Genomic DNA, 17,367 nt, shown 5'->3' with positions numbered 1-17,367 from the left:
TTAATTTTGAGCTCAAAACTTAAAATGATCAGTAAAAATGGATGAACGGCGTGGATAATCCACGTACATTAATGGTGGGCTCAACAGAGTTTAATCAGTACCATGAGAGCGCACTGAGTAACTCAATACCCAATCCGATTTCGTATAAAACACTCTTTGGAAAAAACACACCTATTATAGTGGGCCCACAAAAATTTTCCTTGGAAGGAAAAACGCACTTAGGTGGTGGAATATTCTCTTTTTCGACGAGAAATTCCACGTATCTTCGAAGCTCCGAAATTTCTAGGCTCATGCCTTAAAATAATTCCACGAAATGAATGTAGAGAGTAGATAAAACACATACGTTCCGGTAGGCCACAAAATTTTGGCTTGCTAGGAGGGGAAACGGATTAGCTACTCTCCATGCTCTATGGGCCCCACCATGATGTATGTGTTTCATCCACGCTGTTAATTTATTTTTCTTGATCATTTTAATATATGAGACTAAAAATGATGTATATCCCTATCTCAACCGGACAACATTGCAAGAAACAGTGTCAAATGAACGTCGACCATTAAAAACATTTTGGGCCCATAAAAGTTTGGGATCAAGCTGATCTTTGTGTTTTCCCTTCATCTAGGTCTGTATGACCTAATCAACAGATTGGATGTTAAATAAACAGTACAGTGGGCCTTAGGATGATTTTAATGATGGGTATCCAATCACTATTGTTTTCCTGTGGTGTGGTCCACCTGAGATGTATATCCCTCTAATTTTTGGCATCACGCCTAAAATGATCTGTAAAAATGGATGAATGGCATGGATGAAACACATACATCATAGTAGGCCCATTTAGTAAAACTGGTTGGGGTCGGGTTGACACTGACGCAGCTCTAACACGAGTCATGACCATGCAGGCGGCAGGCGGCTGAAAGACCCTCACGAATCAACTAAATTAAGATAGATGTAGTACGACAGGTCTTATCAAGCCATTAAATAGCCCAGTCTCCACGCGATGGTCATGACATCTGGGCCCACCATCCATCACGTGGGCTATGACGGTCAGGAATTCTTCTCATATTACATCATTCCAGAGGCATCCAGTAGTTACCAAAGAAAATGATGACCTTGAACTGATAGTGACCACGAAGGATAGCTTTGACTGGATAATCCTAACCATCGAATCATTGGCCATCGAAATTGATGGTCCATAGAAAATTTTATAATATCATAAGTTTGCTAACACAGGCGTGGGATCTTAGCTTTCCATCTGCTAGGCTACACTGTTTAGATCTCACGGCATAAAAATCAGGACATTTCACTCCTTAGGTGGGCCACAACATATCAAAACAAATGAATGATTAAGAAAAGGATTTTGACCATCCATTTAAGATTAAGCAGTTTCATATTTGCACATGTGCCTGCGTGTGGATGTGCACAAAGCTACACGCTTGTGGAATAATCTTGGATTTTCCGGCTCTCAAGAATCATTTTCTTGGACTATCTTTCAACCATCCATTCGATGGACACTAATCAGACAGTTAGATCTATCCTTTATTGTAATTTTTTTTTATATGTATCCATCCACAAAGAGATCTACCGTTTGGACGGCCTGGATTATATATGACTTTTTTTTTATTTTCATTGGCTGTGTGCATGTGTACGGATATTCATAATCATCCTCTGCGAGCTTCAAAACTCCGCAGCAGAACTTAGTATTCGTGCATTTGCAATATATATGGCTCAAATCACACCGTCCGTATTGTGGGCCTCACTTCAGATGGGTCAAAAATCAAAAAGTAAACACTGAAATAATGTTTTAAATGGCCGATGGGTTGACATTTAATGGACGGGTAAATTTTAAAATAGTAAAATAAAAAATCCATAAGAGAATAGATATGTTAAATTGATATGATTTGGCATTATGAAATATCTAAGGTGGGCCCGAGGATTTGGACGGTCGAATTTGTATTTCATGTGTGTAACGTGGACAATTTATGTATTGGCTCTGCCAGAGTATCAACACCGGATAAGAGCTTTCACACGATGGAGATACATCAAGGCGTTTATAAGGCAGGCTATCTGCATGCAAGCACACGTGCCAAAGTGTAACACTGCTGCAAGATCTAATTCATCCATGAGGTAGATCTCTCCGCGTGGATGCGCCTAAAAATCAGGACCTTCCGTTCGTACGTGGGGGATTTTGACCGTAACAGTTTCGTATGTGTGAAGGATGGAGGTTAACACAGCAACCTAAACCATCAAAGCAACGGCTACGGTACCAAAAAGCTGCGGCCAAAACAGTCTTTTGCTGCATATCGAATCCGTAGCTTTTTCTCCATTTTCGCAATAAATGCATGATAACAACGACCCGTAATACATGGCAACCTTAATCCTTCAAAAGCAATATCTATGGTACAAATGACTATGAACTAAAACATTCTTTCACTACAAATTTAGTTTGTAGCCTTTATTCCCTTTTAATAGTGACATAACAACCTTAACATTGAAAAAGCAATAAATATAGTACCAATGGTTATGGGCCAAAACTGTACATTTTTATTTTTTGCTACGAATTTAGTCCTTTTTTTTTTTTTTTTTTTTATAGTGAATGCAGGATAACCTCGACTCTTAACGCATGACAATCTCTACCATTAATGTAGACAACCTCAACCCTTAACACATAACAACCTCAACCCTTAATACATGATAACCTCGACCATGATAACCTCAGAGCATAACACATGAAATTTTCGACCCTTAACACATGACTACCTCAGCCCTAACCCTCAACACTATAAGGACGCTGTCTATGGGGCCCACTATCAAGTATGTGTTAAGGGTCGAAATTGACATGTGTTAAGGATTTAGGTTATTATGTGTTAAGAGTTGTGGGAGCCCACTATGTGATATGTGTCAAAGATCTATTTCCGTCCATTGGATTCAAGATTTAATTTAATGTCATGGTAGGTTTTCCATCTCATTGCTTTTTATAGACAAAGAATGAATTACATCCAAAGATAAGGTGGACCCTACCATAAGAAAATAGTTAGGAGTGAACAGCCATCGGACATTATTATTAATTGTTATAGGCCATCGTGATGCATATAATTTATCCATGTCATATATATATATATATCTTAATAAAATAATTTAAAGCATGAGTCCTGTAAGGAAGCAGACAAAAGGCTTAAATGGACTACACTACAAGAAACTAGTTACTAAACTCTTACAGTTCAAAACTTCTTAAATGTAATACACCATAATAAAACTTCTAGGGTGTCCGTGCACCATGTGGGGTCCACCATCGCATATGTGTGAAATCCATTCCATCCATTAATTTTGGAATGTCATGGAAGGCCACAGTCGGAAGCATAATTAACATCCGCTAGTCACATTAACCGCATCACAAGAAAATAGTTTGTATCGAATGGACACCTTTATAAGTTATCAGGTTTTATGAGTCATATAGAGATCATATCAACAAAAAGTTATCATCTTCTCATATAAATAGAGAGCAATAAAGAAAATGAACGGATTCGATTTAAATTCCAGTAGGCCCAATAACTAATATTGTTGATGTCACTTCCTTAGGATTGAATACTACGTGATGTTTTCTTCACTTAAAATTCGTACAATTGTTGATTTAAGGACGTTAATAGTTTGGTCCAAAAAAAATTTCAAAACCTTTCAGATGACTAGCTTAAGAATATTTGAAATATTCCTTCCTTTTCGAGATTTTTACCATACCACAATGCTACTACGGTCAAGATCTCTTACATGGGTATGATATTAGAGAGGAGAAATGCTACGGTTGGATGGATTAGCATGCTCACTGGGACACGTAACCAGTGTATTGGTATTTGTGAAAAGGCAACCATTAAGAATGACTGGCTAAGGAATGCCGATGTGGCTTTGGTGGATCCCTAGATCTACCGTAGGTAGGATCCCTAACTTTGGGGCCACCTTGATGTATGTTCCTTACATCTAAGTCATCCAACCATTTAGACAGTTCATTTTGTGGCATAGCATGATCCAAAAATAAAGTGGATCCAAATCTCAGTTGGACCATATTTGATAAAATAGTGGTGACTTGATCATTAAAAACTTCTTATAGGCTACAAAAAGTTTTGGAGCTAATATTTGTGTGGGCCTTCATCCATGTCTCTATGACCTTATCAAAAGGTTGGATGACAATAAACAATCCAGTATCCTTCAAGAAGTTAATGGTGGGGATTCAATCACCACTATTTCCTGTGGTATGGTCCAACTGAGATTTGGATATGCTTGCTTCATTTTTAGGATAATGCCCTAAAATGAGCTATCAAATCGGTTGGATGGCATGGATGTAAAGAAAACACATCAAGGTGGGGCCCCACAGTCATGGATCCTTGTGTTATATGCTTCGTTCATTTATTTCACAAGATCAATTTAAGACATGAACCCTAACTTGAAGGAGATATAGCTAAAGTGGGCCACAACACCAAAAATGGTAAAATTTGAAGGCCCACCCTGAAATCCCTTTTAAGAGCATTTAAGTTTAGCTGAGGTTGATATTTGTGTTTTCCCACATATAGGTGAGAGTCATTTATCATCAGGTTAGTTGGGTCTAGCTGTGTAGCTCAGCGTCAGACAGACTTCTTCAACATTGAGATCATGAGATCAAAGTGCCATGTTGTGTAGGTGTGTGAGAGTCTGGCAACACTGTCTTCCTATATTATAAGTCAATTTGTTCTCCATAACACTAATAATGATTACCATCATTAAAAGTTGAAATTTGTGTAAGGCCCACACTAATGTGTATCTGTCATTCAATCTATTCATCTGGTTAGAAAGATATGAACGAATCAAAAACCATAAATATTAGTTTGATCCAAAACCCTTTTAGCCCTAAAAAAGTTTTCAACGATAAGCATTCAATTCCCATCATGGCCTATAGTGTGGTCCACCTAAACTTTGGATTCGCCTCATTTTTTAACTCATGCCCTAAAATAAGCTGATAAAACTTGCGAAGTGTGGACGAGAGAAATAAATCACAGTGGGCTCCATAAATTTTATATAACTCGTTTTTCTTCACATTCTTCTTCACCTCCTATTTGGTGAAACTATCAACATCAAAACTGTTGGGATTTAGTTTACGGAATCACACAAATTTGGATCTAGGATAATAATCCAAGAGCACCAAGCAAACGCAAGAGAATATAAAGATTTAACGTGGAAAACACTTGCAGGAAAAATCGCGGCACAAAGCAACATATCTTCACTATGAAAATAGAAATTACAAAGAGAGAGGACTTACCCGATTCGAATAACCTCGAATATTACCATTGCTACACTCTTTGATAGCCTTGGAACCCTTTTAGAAACCCTTGGAATACCTTTAAGAAGCCTTAGAATACCTCAGAATAGCCCTAGGGACTCCTATTTATAAGTGGAGAAACCCCACTGTAACACCTTAAAAATCGGGGGTCGTGCATACGCTCGACTCCCGAGTTCCCGGGGTCACTTATAATCGATTTTTCTTAATATGCATTTAATCGGGTTTAAATGCGCAGCCTGGAGCTCCTGGAATATGAAGCACAACCGCACTTGTCGACTGAAATGAAAGAGAACTAGCATATATATATATATATATATATACACACACACACACACACACACACACACACACACACACACACGCATGCCTGAAAAAAATAAAGGGTCGCACATGACGTCACCCAACAAAATCACAAAAGAATAATATGACAAAAAAGAGTAGAGTTGAGCCCTCTGTGCAGCGATCCAACGACCCATCTACTGATCCGACGGGGGCCCGTTCATCAGCTGGAAGTAAGAGAACTCGTCCTCCTCTTCGAGGCTCGCGTCGCTAGGCTCCATGAAATCTGTATCACCTACATCTATGAACGGGTCTGGTTGGTATTTTAAAACACCGTCCCAAAGTAGGAGTGAGTGATCAACTCAGTGGGTGCTATTAGCCTTAAGTTGCAACAAGCATCAATTATAATGAGAATTTAATGAAAAACAATCAATCATAAACATCTATCTAGTCTTGTTAATGTGCATGCATGCAGGATGATATGATGTATGCCCTCACCACAACACTCCCTCGTGCGACAATATCTAACGATCGCCAATGCCAACACTCCCTCAGTGCGACCTCGACTGCCGAGTCGTCAACCTAGCTAATGCCATGCAATGATGATGTTAACCGGGTTCTTAGTTAAGTCCATTCATCTGGCAGATTTGGAAATCTGATACACCCCACATATCACATGCCCTGAACTAGTTGCGAGGCCAAGACCCCCCAATGTGTGAGGCCGAGACCCCGCGATCCTTGACCCCGTCGGGTTTTCCCCATCCCCGACTTCAAGCACATGGGGGGTGCTGAATGTGGGGTCGCTCGCGGTCACTACGGGGAGGCGCATCACCCCAGCGTAGGCCGACAGCTCGGACATAGTGTCCCATTCCACCATGCCCGGCTCACGAGATTATGGATCAATATTCTATCCGGTATCGATGGGCTACAACGGTGGTGGGGTGTTTCAGTTTCCATACATGTGTGAGTAAACAAGGTTAACAAACTAGGTAGGTCAGCTAGTGGACTGAACCGCACGAGCCCAGGCAAGTATGTGACGGAACGACATCGGGTACAAGCGACCCATGTAGCCTAACTACTGCCGCCCACACGTACTCGTCCAAACCCATGGGTTTAGCCTCAAGGTGGTCCTACCAATGGAACCACCTTCGCTCTCCTCATGTTCCTGACCAACCCAAGGGTAGGAATAGTGACTCATAGCATGCCAACTATCAATGTAACATCAAATATATTCAACACCTTGATCTCATATTGCTCAACATACAATTCAAATTTTTCTACAAGCAAAATCATCAATATTATAAATAAAGTGTATGTGTGTGGTGTGGGTTATTGAGGAAGTTAACACTTCCTCCATGTTGAGAAATCATACACACAAGAGTAATGAAATCATACGAATTATGAAGCAACAACGTATAAAAATCAACACGGCATGAGCATATGATCATCCATACATCAAATCATGTGAGAAACATAAACGACATCATGACAGAGAGAGTCAAAACATATAAATCCATATCATATCAACCAACATACAATTCCTAGGATTTTCTAGGCTTTCAAAAATAATATCCAAGCAATCAAAATCATTAATCTCGTATTAAAATTAGTGCTAGGTCACCTAAGAGTAATAGTCCGCACCTATGGATCGTTGGAGGCTTGGAAAACGACCTAGGAATGAGGGCTTTTGGGGTCGGACGGCCGGAATCCCTAAAGCAACCATTTGCATGTTAGAGTTTTAAGCAAATCCTTCCTCAACTCAAGGTTTTCAAGAAAAGGGATGAGAATTTTTACCTAGATGATCATCGGAGCGAATGTGTGGTTGTGGTGGAGGGTTCTTCCTTAAAGAAGAGGTAGGGTGGTGCAAGATTGAACTCCCTTGGATCCCACCTTGCCTATGGTCCACCTTCACTCTCACCTTCACTCTCTTCTTCCTCTCTTCCTTCTCCTTTTTCTCTCTTCTCTCCCTTTGTTCCTTAGGGCAAATTCGAATGAGGGAGTGGGTGCCCCAAATAAGGCCTTTTATAATGCCAGATTTGGTGACAATGGCCCCAAGTGTTGGGTTTTTACTATACTAGACCTATGAGAGGGTCTTTCTAGCCTCTAGGGCCCACTATGGGGTGTACAAGTCAATATACACCGTAGGATAGCTAGCCCTAATGATGATCTACGTATGGATATGATCGGCCCGCCATTTGGATGCGCCGATCGACAGATATGATAAGAAGTATGTTCAACGGTCACCGATAGTCGATCAGGGCCACGACTATATGGATATGAGTAGGGAAATATCCTTACTCCATGGGTAAAGTTTGGTCGCAAACCGACGGTCCGAAATCCTTAACTTTGCATAAGAGTGGATGACTCAATTCACTTAAGTTCCAACCCCTTCCTTTAGGGTATTTGCACTTCTCATGCACTCGTCCTTCAGCTCAAGTTGACCGATTCTGGACCGTACCTAGGTCCAATTCCCGCGATGGACGTCAAGCCCAATGAGACGGACATTATTCTATAGTTTTGGAACTAGTGGTCCACCAACGAGCGGTCTAGAGCTTGTTTGGATAACAGAGGCAGTTCTGGTGGCCCTCTGACCATGAAACTTATAGGATAGGTGCTCCATGGCCCGATGAAAGGCCATGCAAAATTTGAGAATGATCAGATATGGGGTTTGGTCGCACGGGTCTAATTCGCGATCAACGGTCACCATGCCACGATTGGGGGCGGGTGTAGAAAAATACATTAGACCCTCATCGTAAATTATGAAGAAATCTGACGGCTGAAATGTCTTACATTTTAGTTTTATTTACACGTGTCAGATTCTAATTTTGGCATTAATGGGGCGCATCTGGCAAGTGTCAGATTCCACTTCTGGGTGTCCACTGGGTCCATGGTCCGCGATGATCTCCAAGCCCAGTGAGATCTATGCTCCCTTGAATTTTTATAATTTTCTGACCTTCCCGTGCCGCGGTATAGCCTGCACGGGCTGTCGCTAGGTGTTAATGGTCATCTGGCTTAGAGGCCCACACCATGATCTATCAGGACCCGTCTGACCTATTCTATTGGGCTAATCTTGGTCTAATTTATTTGTTATACCTCACTACGAGTGGCTTAAACGAACGGTCCTGTGGCAAATCCTATGTAGACGCCCCAGGACACTGTTCTGGTTGGGCGGGACATTACACTACACCTGATATTCAAGTGATTGGGCAGATTCATTAGCTTCCTACGGCTGATTAATCGGACTGGTGCGGCTCTTTACTGGTACCACCCCTGTATACACTGACATTGAGTGTTAATGGTTATTAAGTAATATTTAGGTTAATTAAATAAAAATAAAAAAAAAATAAAAATTGATGGATTTTTGGAAATCCAAAACAGTGAAAATTCAGGATGTTACACCCACTTACGCACCTCCTTAGAAACCGCCTCAAATTTACGCAGTCCGCGCACAAACCTCGCACCGTTTGCGTAACCCTCGATTAGTCGAAGGAGGGCTTCGACTGGTCGAGCCTGTCCCTCGACTGGTTGATTGTCCCGGGGATCCAAATACATTATTGCTAGACTTCGAGTCGAACAGGCTTCGATTGGTCGAAGGGATCATCGACCAGTCGAGCCAGCCCCTCATCTGGTCGAGCATCTCGGACTAGACAGATTTAAGACATCTGTTTTGACAACAAAAACAACCATGTACATGAATTTGTCATTATAAATAATTATTATCCACTTAATAAAAATTACTTTAATAAATAGTAAACCCAATAGGCTCTAACAATTCTCACAATGGCAAAGCCTATTTAATATGTATTACGCGTGAATGAAACCTTTTACAAAAAATCTTTCACAAACTCATTTTCCATACCTACTATTTTATATGTTGTGCCAACTTAAGTTTGTCATTTCTTTATTTTTTTTAGATGCAGAATGAGCATTGCTATTGCCTATACTTAAAGTTGGTATTGACACACCTAGCTGGATTTGATTGAAAGATTAACGACTGTTAAAGATGGGCCATGCATAGTAGTTTGAAAAGTTGGGAAGTGGATTGGCTGGTGTACCACACATCAACTATTTGGGGTGTACATCAAGTCGAACTGAGTCGAGCTAGCCTTAGCTCGACTTGGCTCGAACAGTGGCTGACCTCAGCTCGAACTTGGCTCGGCTCGGTCCTCGAACCTAACTGGCCAACTCGGCTCGGTTCGGTCAGCAGCTTGGGCCAGCTCAGGCCGAGTTCGAGCCAAGATCAAGCCGAGTTCTCCATTGGGGCATTTCCATAAACACTTTATAAATAACATTTTAAATTTAAAAAAAAAAAAGAGAAAAAAGGTATTTGTTTTAAGTACATACCTTCCTTGCCACCTTGCCACCAGTCAGCCAAACCTTCCTTGCCACCAGCCACATTTCATTGAGTCATTTTATCAAACAGTTGGTGAGCAACATCAATGGCAAAGTAACTGAGTCACCGAACTAGTTCGATCCAAGTTCGATTCGAGCTGAATTCGATCCAAGTCGAGTCGAGCTGGGGCCTACTCGAACTTAGCTCGAACTCATTTTCAAACTAAAAAAATCAACTCGACTCGGCTCAAACTCAGCTTTGAGACGAGTCAAATCGAGCTTTTTCGAGTCGAGTCGAGCGAGCTAGCTCGGTTCATTTACACCCCTACCAGCTATCTAGATACGTGTCGTGCGAATACGAGCGCAGACGCTCCTTAAGCTCCGAGTTGTACGAACGGTTCAAATGAGATCAAAGTTACATGGGCCCCACGATGATGTATTTATTATATCCATACCGTTCATCCATTTTTCGAGATCATTTTAGAGCATTAGAAAAAAAAATGAATCATATCCAAAGATCAAATAGACCACACCAAAAATAGCAGCGAGGATAATGATTTTCATATTGATCCGAACCTTCTGTGACCCCCAAAAGGGTTTCAATGGTAAACGTTCAATCCCCCACTTTTCTTTTTGTTTTTTTTTGCAGTGTGGTCTACATGATCTTTAGATCTATCTTATTTTTTCATCTCAAGCTTTAAGATGAGCTCACCAAATGGATGGACGGTTTGGATATAACACATACCTCATGATGGAACCCATAGAACTTGCTGACGTTAATACACCAGCTATATAGCTGTTGTGTGGTACACCAGCCAATCCGCTTACAAGCCGTTCTGTAACGTCCTGGATTTTCACTGTTTTAGATTTCCAAAAATCCTTGAAAATTTTTCTATTAATTAACTTATAATATCACTTATTGACCATTAACACTCAATGTTAGTTTATACAAGGGTGTACCAGTAAAGAACTACACAAGTCTGATTAATCAGCCGCAGAAAGCCAATGAATCCGCCCGATCACTTGAACATCAGGTGTAGTGTAACGTCCCGCCCAACCAGAACAGTGTCCTGGGGCGTCTATGTAGGATTTGCCACAGGTCCGTTCGTTTAAGCTACTCATAGTGAGGTATCACAAATAAATTAGACCAAGATTAGTCCAATTGAATAGACTAGATGGACCCTAATAGAATCTGGTGCGGGCCTCCAAGCCAGATGGCCGTTTACACTTAGCGACAGCCCGTGTGGGCTATATCACGACACGGGAAGGTCAGAAAATTATAAAAATTTAGGAGAGCATAGATCTCACTGGGCTTGGGGACTATCGAGGACCATGGACCCAGTTGACACCCAGAAGTGGAATCTGGCACTTGCCAGATGCGCTCCACCAATGGCAGAATTGAAATCTGACACGGGTAAATAAAACTGAGATTTCAGGCATTTCAGCCGTCGAATTTCTTCCAAATTTACGGTAAAGGTCTAATGTATTTTTCTACGCTCGCCCACAAAATCTGGGTCCCGATCGTGGCATAGTGACTGTTGATCGCGAATCAGACCCGTGCGACTAAACCCCATATCCGATCATCCTCAAATTTTGCATGGCCCTTCATCAGGTCATGGAGCACCTATCTTATAAGTTTCATGGCCAAAGGGCAACCAAAACTGCCCCAATTCTCCAAACAAGCTTTAGACCGCTCGTTGGTGGACCACTAGTTACAAAACTATAAAATAATGTCTATCTTACTGGGCTTGACGCCCATCGCAGGAGTCGGACCGGGGTATTGTCCAGAACTACTCAACTTGAATCGAAGGACGAGTGCATGAGAAATGCAAATACCCTAAAGGAAGGAGTTGGAACTTAAGTGAATTAAGTCGTTCACTCTTATGCAAAGTTGAGGATTTCGAACTGTCGGTTTGCGACCAAACTTTACCCGTGGAGTAAGGATATTTCCTACTCATACCCGTATAGCCGCAGCCCTGATCGACTATCGGTGACCATTGAACAAACTTTTAATTATATTTGTCGATCAGCGTATCCAAATGGCGGGCCGATCATATACCTACGTAGATCATCATTAGGACCAATTATCCAACGGTGGGTGTCGACTCCTAAGCCCTATAGTGAGCTCTAGAGCTTAGAAAGACCTCCTCATAGGTCTAGTATAGTAGAAACCTAGCACCTGGGGCCATTTGCACCAAATCTGGCATTATAAAAGGGCCTCATTTAGGGCACCCCTCTCCCCATACGAATTTGCCCTAGAGAAAAGAAAGAGAGAAAGAGGAGAAAATAGGAGAAAGAGAAAAGGAGAGAAGGAAGAAGGGAGAGAAATGTGGGCCCAAGGGAGGTGAGATTTAGAAACCCCTCTTCCCTTTCCTCAAGAAATCCCACATCCACAAATACAAGCGATTTTAATCCGATTGGGGAGGTAAGCACCCATCCTTTTTGTAATAATTTATGTTGAGCTAGGACTTGTATGAAATCCTAACATGCAAGTGCATTGTCTTAGGATTCCGGCCGATCGACATCGATTTTGGTGCTTCTAGGCCGTTTTCCAAGATCTCAACGATCCATAAGTACGGACTATTATTCTTAGGTGGCCTAGCACCGATTATAGTAGGAGTTTAATGATTTTGTTTGTTAGGTATGAGGTATTGAAGACTCTAGAGGAAACCTAAGGATGACATGTTGTTGGAATTATATGAATTGCATGTTTATTTCTCTTTGATGTTAATCTTGCATCTCTCATGATCTAGTGGATATATGATTACATGCTCATGTTTAGTTGATTTCTTTTTCTCATATGTGTTGCTTCATATTATGTATGATTCATTTGCTCTTATGTATTTGATCCCTTAAGGTGTAGGAAGTGCTTAACTTCCTCACCAACCCACACCACACACATACACCTTATTCATGATATTAATAGTTTGCTTGCTAGAGAAATTTGAATTATATGATGAGCAATATGAGAACATGGTGTTGAATATACTTGATGTTACATTGGTAGTTGGCATGCTATGAATCACTATTCCTACCCTTGGGTTGGTCAGGAATATGAGGAGAGCGAAGGTGGTTCCGTTGGTAGGACCACCTTGAGGCTAAACCCATGGGTTTGGGCGAGTGCGTGTGGGTGACAGTAGTTAGACTACGTGGGTCGCTTGTACCCGATGTCGTTTCGCCACGTATTTGCCTGGGCTCGTGCGATTTAGTCCACTAGCTAACCCATCTGGTTTGTTAACCTTGTTTGTTCACATATGTATGGAAACTGGAATACCCTACCACCGTTGTAGCCCATCGATAACGAATTGAATATCGATCCACTGTCTCGTGAGCCGGGCATGGTGGAATGAGACACTGTGTCCGAGCTGTCGGCCTACGCTGGGGTGACGTGCCTCCCCGTAGTGACCACGAGCGATCCCACATTCAGCACCCCCCATGTGCTTGAAGTCGAGGATGGGAGAAACCCGACGAGGTCAAGGATCGTGGGGTCTCGGCCTCACACATTGGGGGGCCTTGGCCTCGCAACTAGTTCAGGGCATTTGATATGTGGGGTGTATCAGATTCTCAAATCTGCTGGATGAATAGACTTAACTAAGAACCCGGCTAACATCATCATTGCACGACATTAGCTAGGTTGGTGACTCGGCAGTTGAGGTCGCTCTGAGGGAGTGTTGACATATGCGATCGTTAAACGGAGTTGCTCGAGGGAGAGTTGTGGTGAGGGCATACATCATATCATCCACCATGCATGTGCATTAATAAGATTAGTTAAGTATTTGTGAATGATTGCTTTTCATTAAATTCTTATTATAACTAATGCCTGTTGCAACTTAAGACTAATAGCACCCACTGAGTTGATCACTCACTCCCACTCTCGGACGGTGTTTTAAAACACCAACCAGACCCACTCGTAGATGCAGGAGATACAGATTACGTGGAGCTTGGTGATGCGAGTCTCGAGGAGGAGGACGAGTTCCCTTACTTCTAGTTGATGAGAGGGACCCCGTCGGATTAGTAGATGGGTCGTTGGATCGCCGAGTAGCGGCTCAGCTTTATTCTTTTGGACATGCCATTCTTTTTGTGAATTTGTTAGGCGTCACCTTGTGCGCCCGTTTGTATTCTTTTGGACATGTATATATAGGTATAGTTGATTTTCTTCCATTTCAGTAGACTTGTGTGGTTGTGCTTCATGTTCTAGGAAATTTCAGAATGCGCATTTAGACTGGATTAATCGCATATTAATGAAAACCGGTTATAAGTGACCCCGGGAACTCGGGAGTCGAGCGTATGCACGACCCCCGATTTCCAGAGCGTTACACGTTCATTCGGGTACTTATTCGAAGAAGGGCGTGGATCAAGTACTACCCCCGCTTGTTCGAGCTCGGGATAGGCGGAGGCTCCGAGGGCAACTGACGGTCCACTATGATTTATAAATATCATCCACACTGTCTATCCTTTTTTTTCATATCATGCTAAAGTAATTAATAAAAAATAAGGCATATCTAAGACTCAAGTCGGCCACACCATAGGAAGCAACAGTGCTAAGGATACCAACCGTTGAAACATTCTTACGGCCCATCGTGTCGTTTATTTTCCATCCAACCCATTAATATGGTCATATACACCTGGATGAAGTGAAAAAACAATTATCATCCTGATCGAAAGCTTCTCTTGTCCCTAAGAAATTTTTAACGGTAGAAATTTAATCACCACCGTGTGGTCCCTTTTTTACTGGTATTTTCTCAAACACCTTCTAAATAACATTAAAAAAAAAAAAACCAAAAAAAAAAAACAAAGAGAAAAAAGGTATTTGTTTAATGTACATACCTTCCTTGCCACCAGCCAGCCAAACCTTCCTTGCCACCAACCACATTTCATTGAGTCATTTTATCAAATAGTTGGTGAGCAACATCAATGGCAAAGTAGAGTCATCGAACTAGTTCGATCCAAGTTCGATTCGAGCTGGATTCAAGTTGGATTCGATCCGAGTCGAGTAGAGCTGGGGCCTACTCGAACTTGGCTCGAACTCATTTTCAAACTAAAAAAATTAGCTCAACTCGGCTCGAACTCAGCTTCGAGCTGAGTCGAATCGAGCTTTTTCGAGTCGAGTTGAGCCAGCTAGCTCGGTTCGTTTACATCCCTACCAGCTATATAGATATGTGTCATGTGAAGACGAGCGCAAACGCTGCTTGAGCTCTGAGTTGTACGAACAGTTCAAATGAGATCAAAGTTACATAGGCCTCACGATGATGTATTTATTATATCCATACCGTTCATCCATTTTTCGAGATCATTTTAGAGCATTAGAAAAAAAATGAATCATATCCAAGATCAAATGGACCACACCAAGAATAGCAGCGAGTATAATGATTTTCACCGTTAAAAAATTCGTAAGGCCCACCATAATGTTTATTTTCCATCCAATCTATTAATAAGGTTAAAAATACATGGATGAAGAGGAAAAACAAATTTCATATTGATCCGAACCTTCTGTGACCCTCAAAAGGGTTTCAATGGTAAACGTTCAATCCCCCACTTTTTTTTTTTTTGCAATGTGGTCCACTTGATCTTTAGATCTGTCTTATTTTTTTTTCTCAAGCCTTAAGACGAGCTCGCCAAATGGATTGGCAGTTTTGATATAACACATACTTCATGATGAGACCCATAGAACTTACTAACATCAATACACCAGCTATATAGCTGTTGTGTGGTATACTAGCCAATCCGCTTCCAAGCCGTTCATTCGGGTACCTTATTGGAAGGAGGGTGTGGATGAGGAACTACCCCCCGCCTTTTGGAGCTCGGGACAGGCGGAGGCTCTGAGAGTAACTGACGGTCCACAGTGATTTATAAATATCATCCCCACTATCCATCCTTTTTTTCATATCATGCTAGAGTAATTAATAAAAATAAGGCATATCTAAGACTCAAGCCGACCACACCATAGGAAGCGACGGTGCTAAGGATGCCAACCGTTGAAACCTTCTTATGGCCCATTGTGTCGTTTATTTTCCATCCAACCCATTAATATGGTCATATACACCTGGATGAAGTGAAAAAACAATTATCATCTTGATCTAAAGCTTCTCTGGTCCCTAAGAAAATTTTAACGGTATAAATTTAATCACCACCGTGTGGTCCATTTGAGATTTCGATCTTATCTATTTTTTCGGATAATAATCTAAAATAATATTAAAAAAAAATAGATGGACAGTGTGGATAAACTTAATACATCACAGTGACCCCTTAGTTCCGCTCGGAGCCTCGGCCTGTCCCGAGCTCCGAGCAGGCGGGGTGGTTCCTAATCCGCGCGCCTCGAAGAAGACTTTTTAAGCATGACTCATGCTCTAGAATAAGGTGAGATAGTGCGGCCCTTATCATGCCTCCACCTTAACGTATCTATTCTATATCCATGCCGTTTGTTTATTTATTTTAAAAAAAAATCATTTTAGTGCATTATCCCAAACCAAAACTGAAGCAGATCCAATTATCAGGAGGACCATACCATAGTAAACAATGGTGTTGACCATTAATGGGCCAAAAAAGTTTTGGACCAAGCAGATATTTGTTTTACTCCATCCAGGTGTATGTGACCTTATCAATGGATTGGATGGAAGATAAACACTACCGAAACATTAAGGTGTGTCCCAAGAAGCTTTTAATGGTAGGGCATTTAATCACCGCTATTTTCTAAAGTATGATTTGCCTAAGATTTGGGTATTTTTCATTTTTTGGAACATGCTCTAAAATGATATGTAAAAACTGATGGACGGTATGGATATAAAATCGATACATCAAGGCCAGCCCACAGTAAGGGCCACACCATCTCCTGATCCACTTCGGGTAAAACGGATAGATGGAGTGGAAATACCACAAACATCACTCGGTCCTCTAAGTAAAAAGGAAGGGACTTTTGTGATGGTTTGCTACCACCTAAAAAATGGCGGTGTCTTTTATGTCATGCCGCGCAACAAAGTCATCAGCAATTTAGACCGTTCAAATTGCAACTGTAGCCAGTTAGACTTCCAAGATATCTGATTTTGTCAAGCATGATGTGTGGGAAAACACAGACCAAGATGAAGGGAAAACACAAATATCAGCTTGTTCCAAAACTTTCGTGTCCCTGGGGAAGTTTTCAACGGTAGACATTCAATCCTCACTGCTTTATATGGTGTGGTCCACTTGAGTTTTAGATCTGGCTTATTTTTGGGTCCATCCCATAAAATGATATCCCAAAGTGGATGGACGGTGTGGATATAACACATACATAATGATAGGGTCCACATAACTTGGTGACGTCAACACACCACTTCGGTCGGTGGTGTGTACCGCACCACGCAATCGTCTTCCCTTCTAGACCATGACGATCCTGGCCGACTAAGTGGGCCCACAAAAGAAGAATAGTGAGAAGACAATAAAAAAATGTAAGTGAACGGACGGAAATTGTCCACCGATG

This window comes from Magnolia sinica, chromosome 17 (assembly GCF_029962835.1).
Source record: "Magnolia sinica isolate HGM2019 chromosome 17, MsV1, whole genome shotgun sequence".
In the NCBI taxonomy this organism is placed as follows: Eukaryota; Viridiplantae; Streptophyta; class Magnoliopsida; order Magnoliales; family Magnoliaceae; genus Magnolia; species Magnolia sinica.
This window is presented reverse-complemented; position numbering follows the sequence as displayed.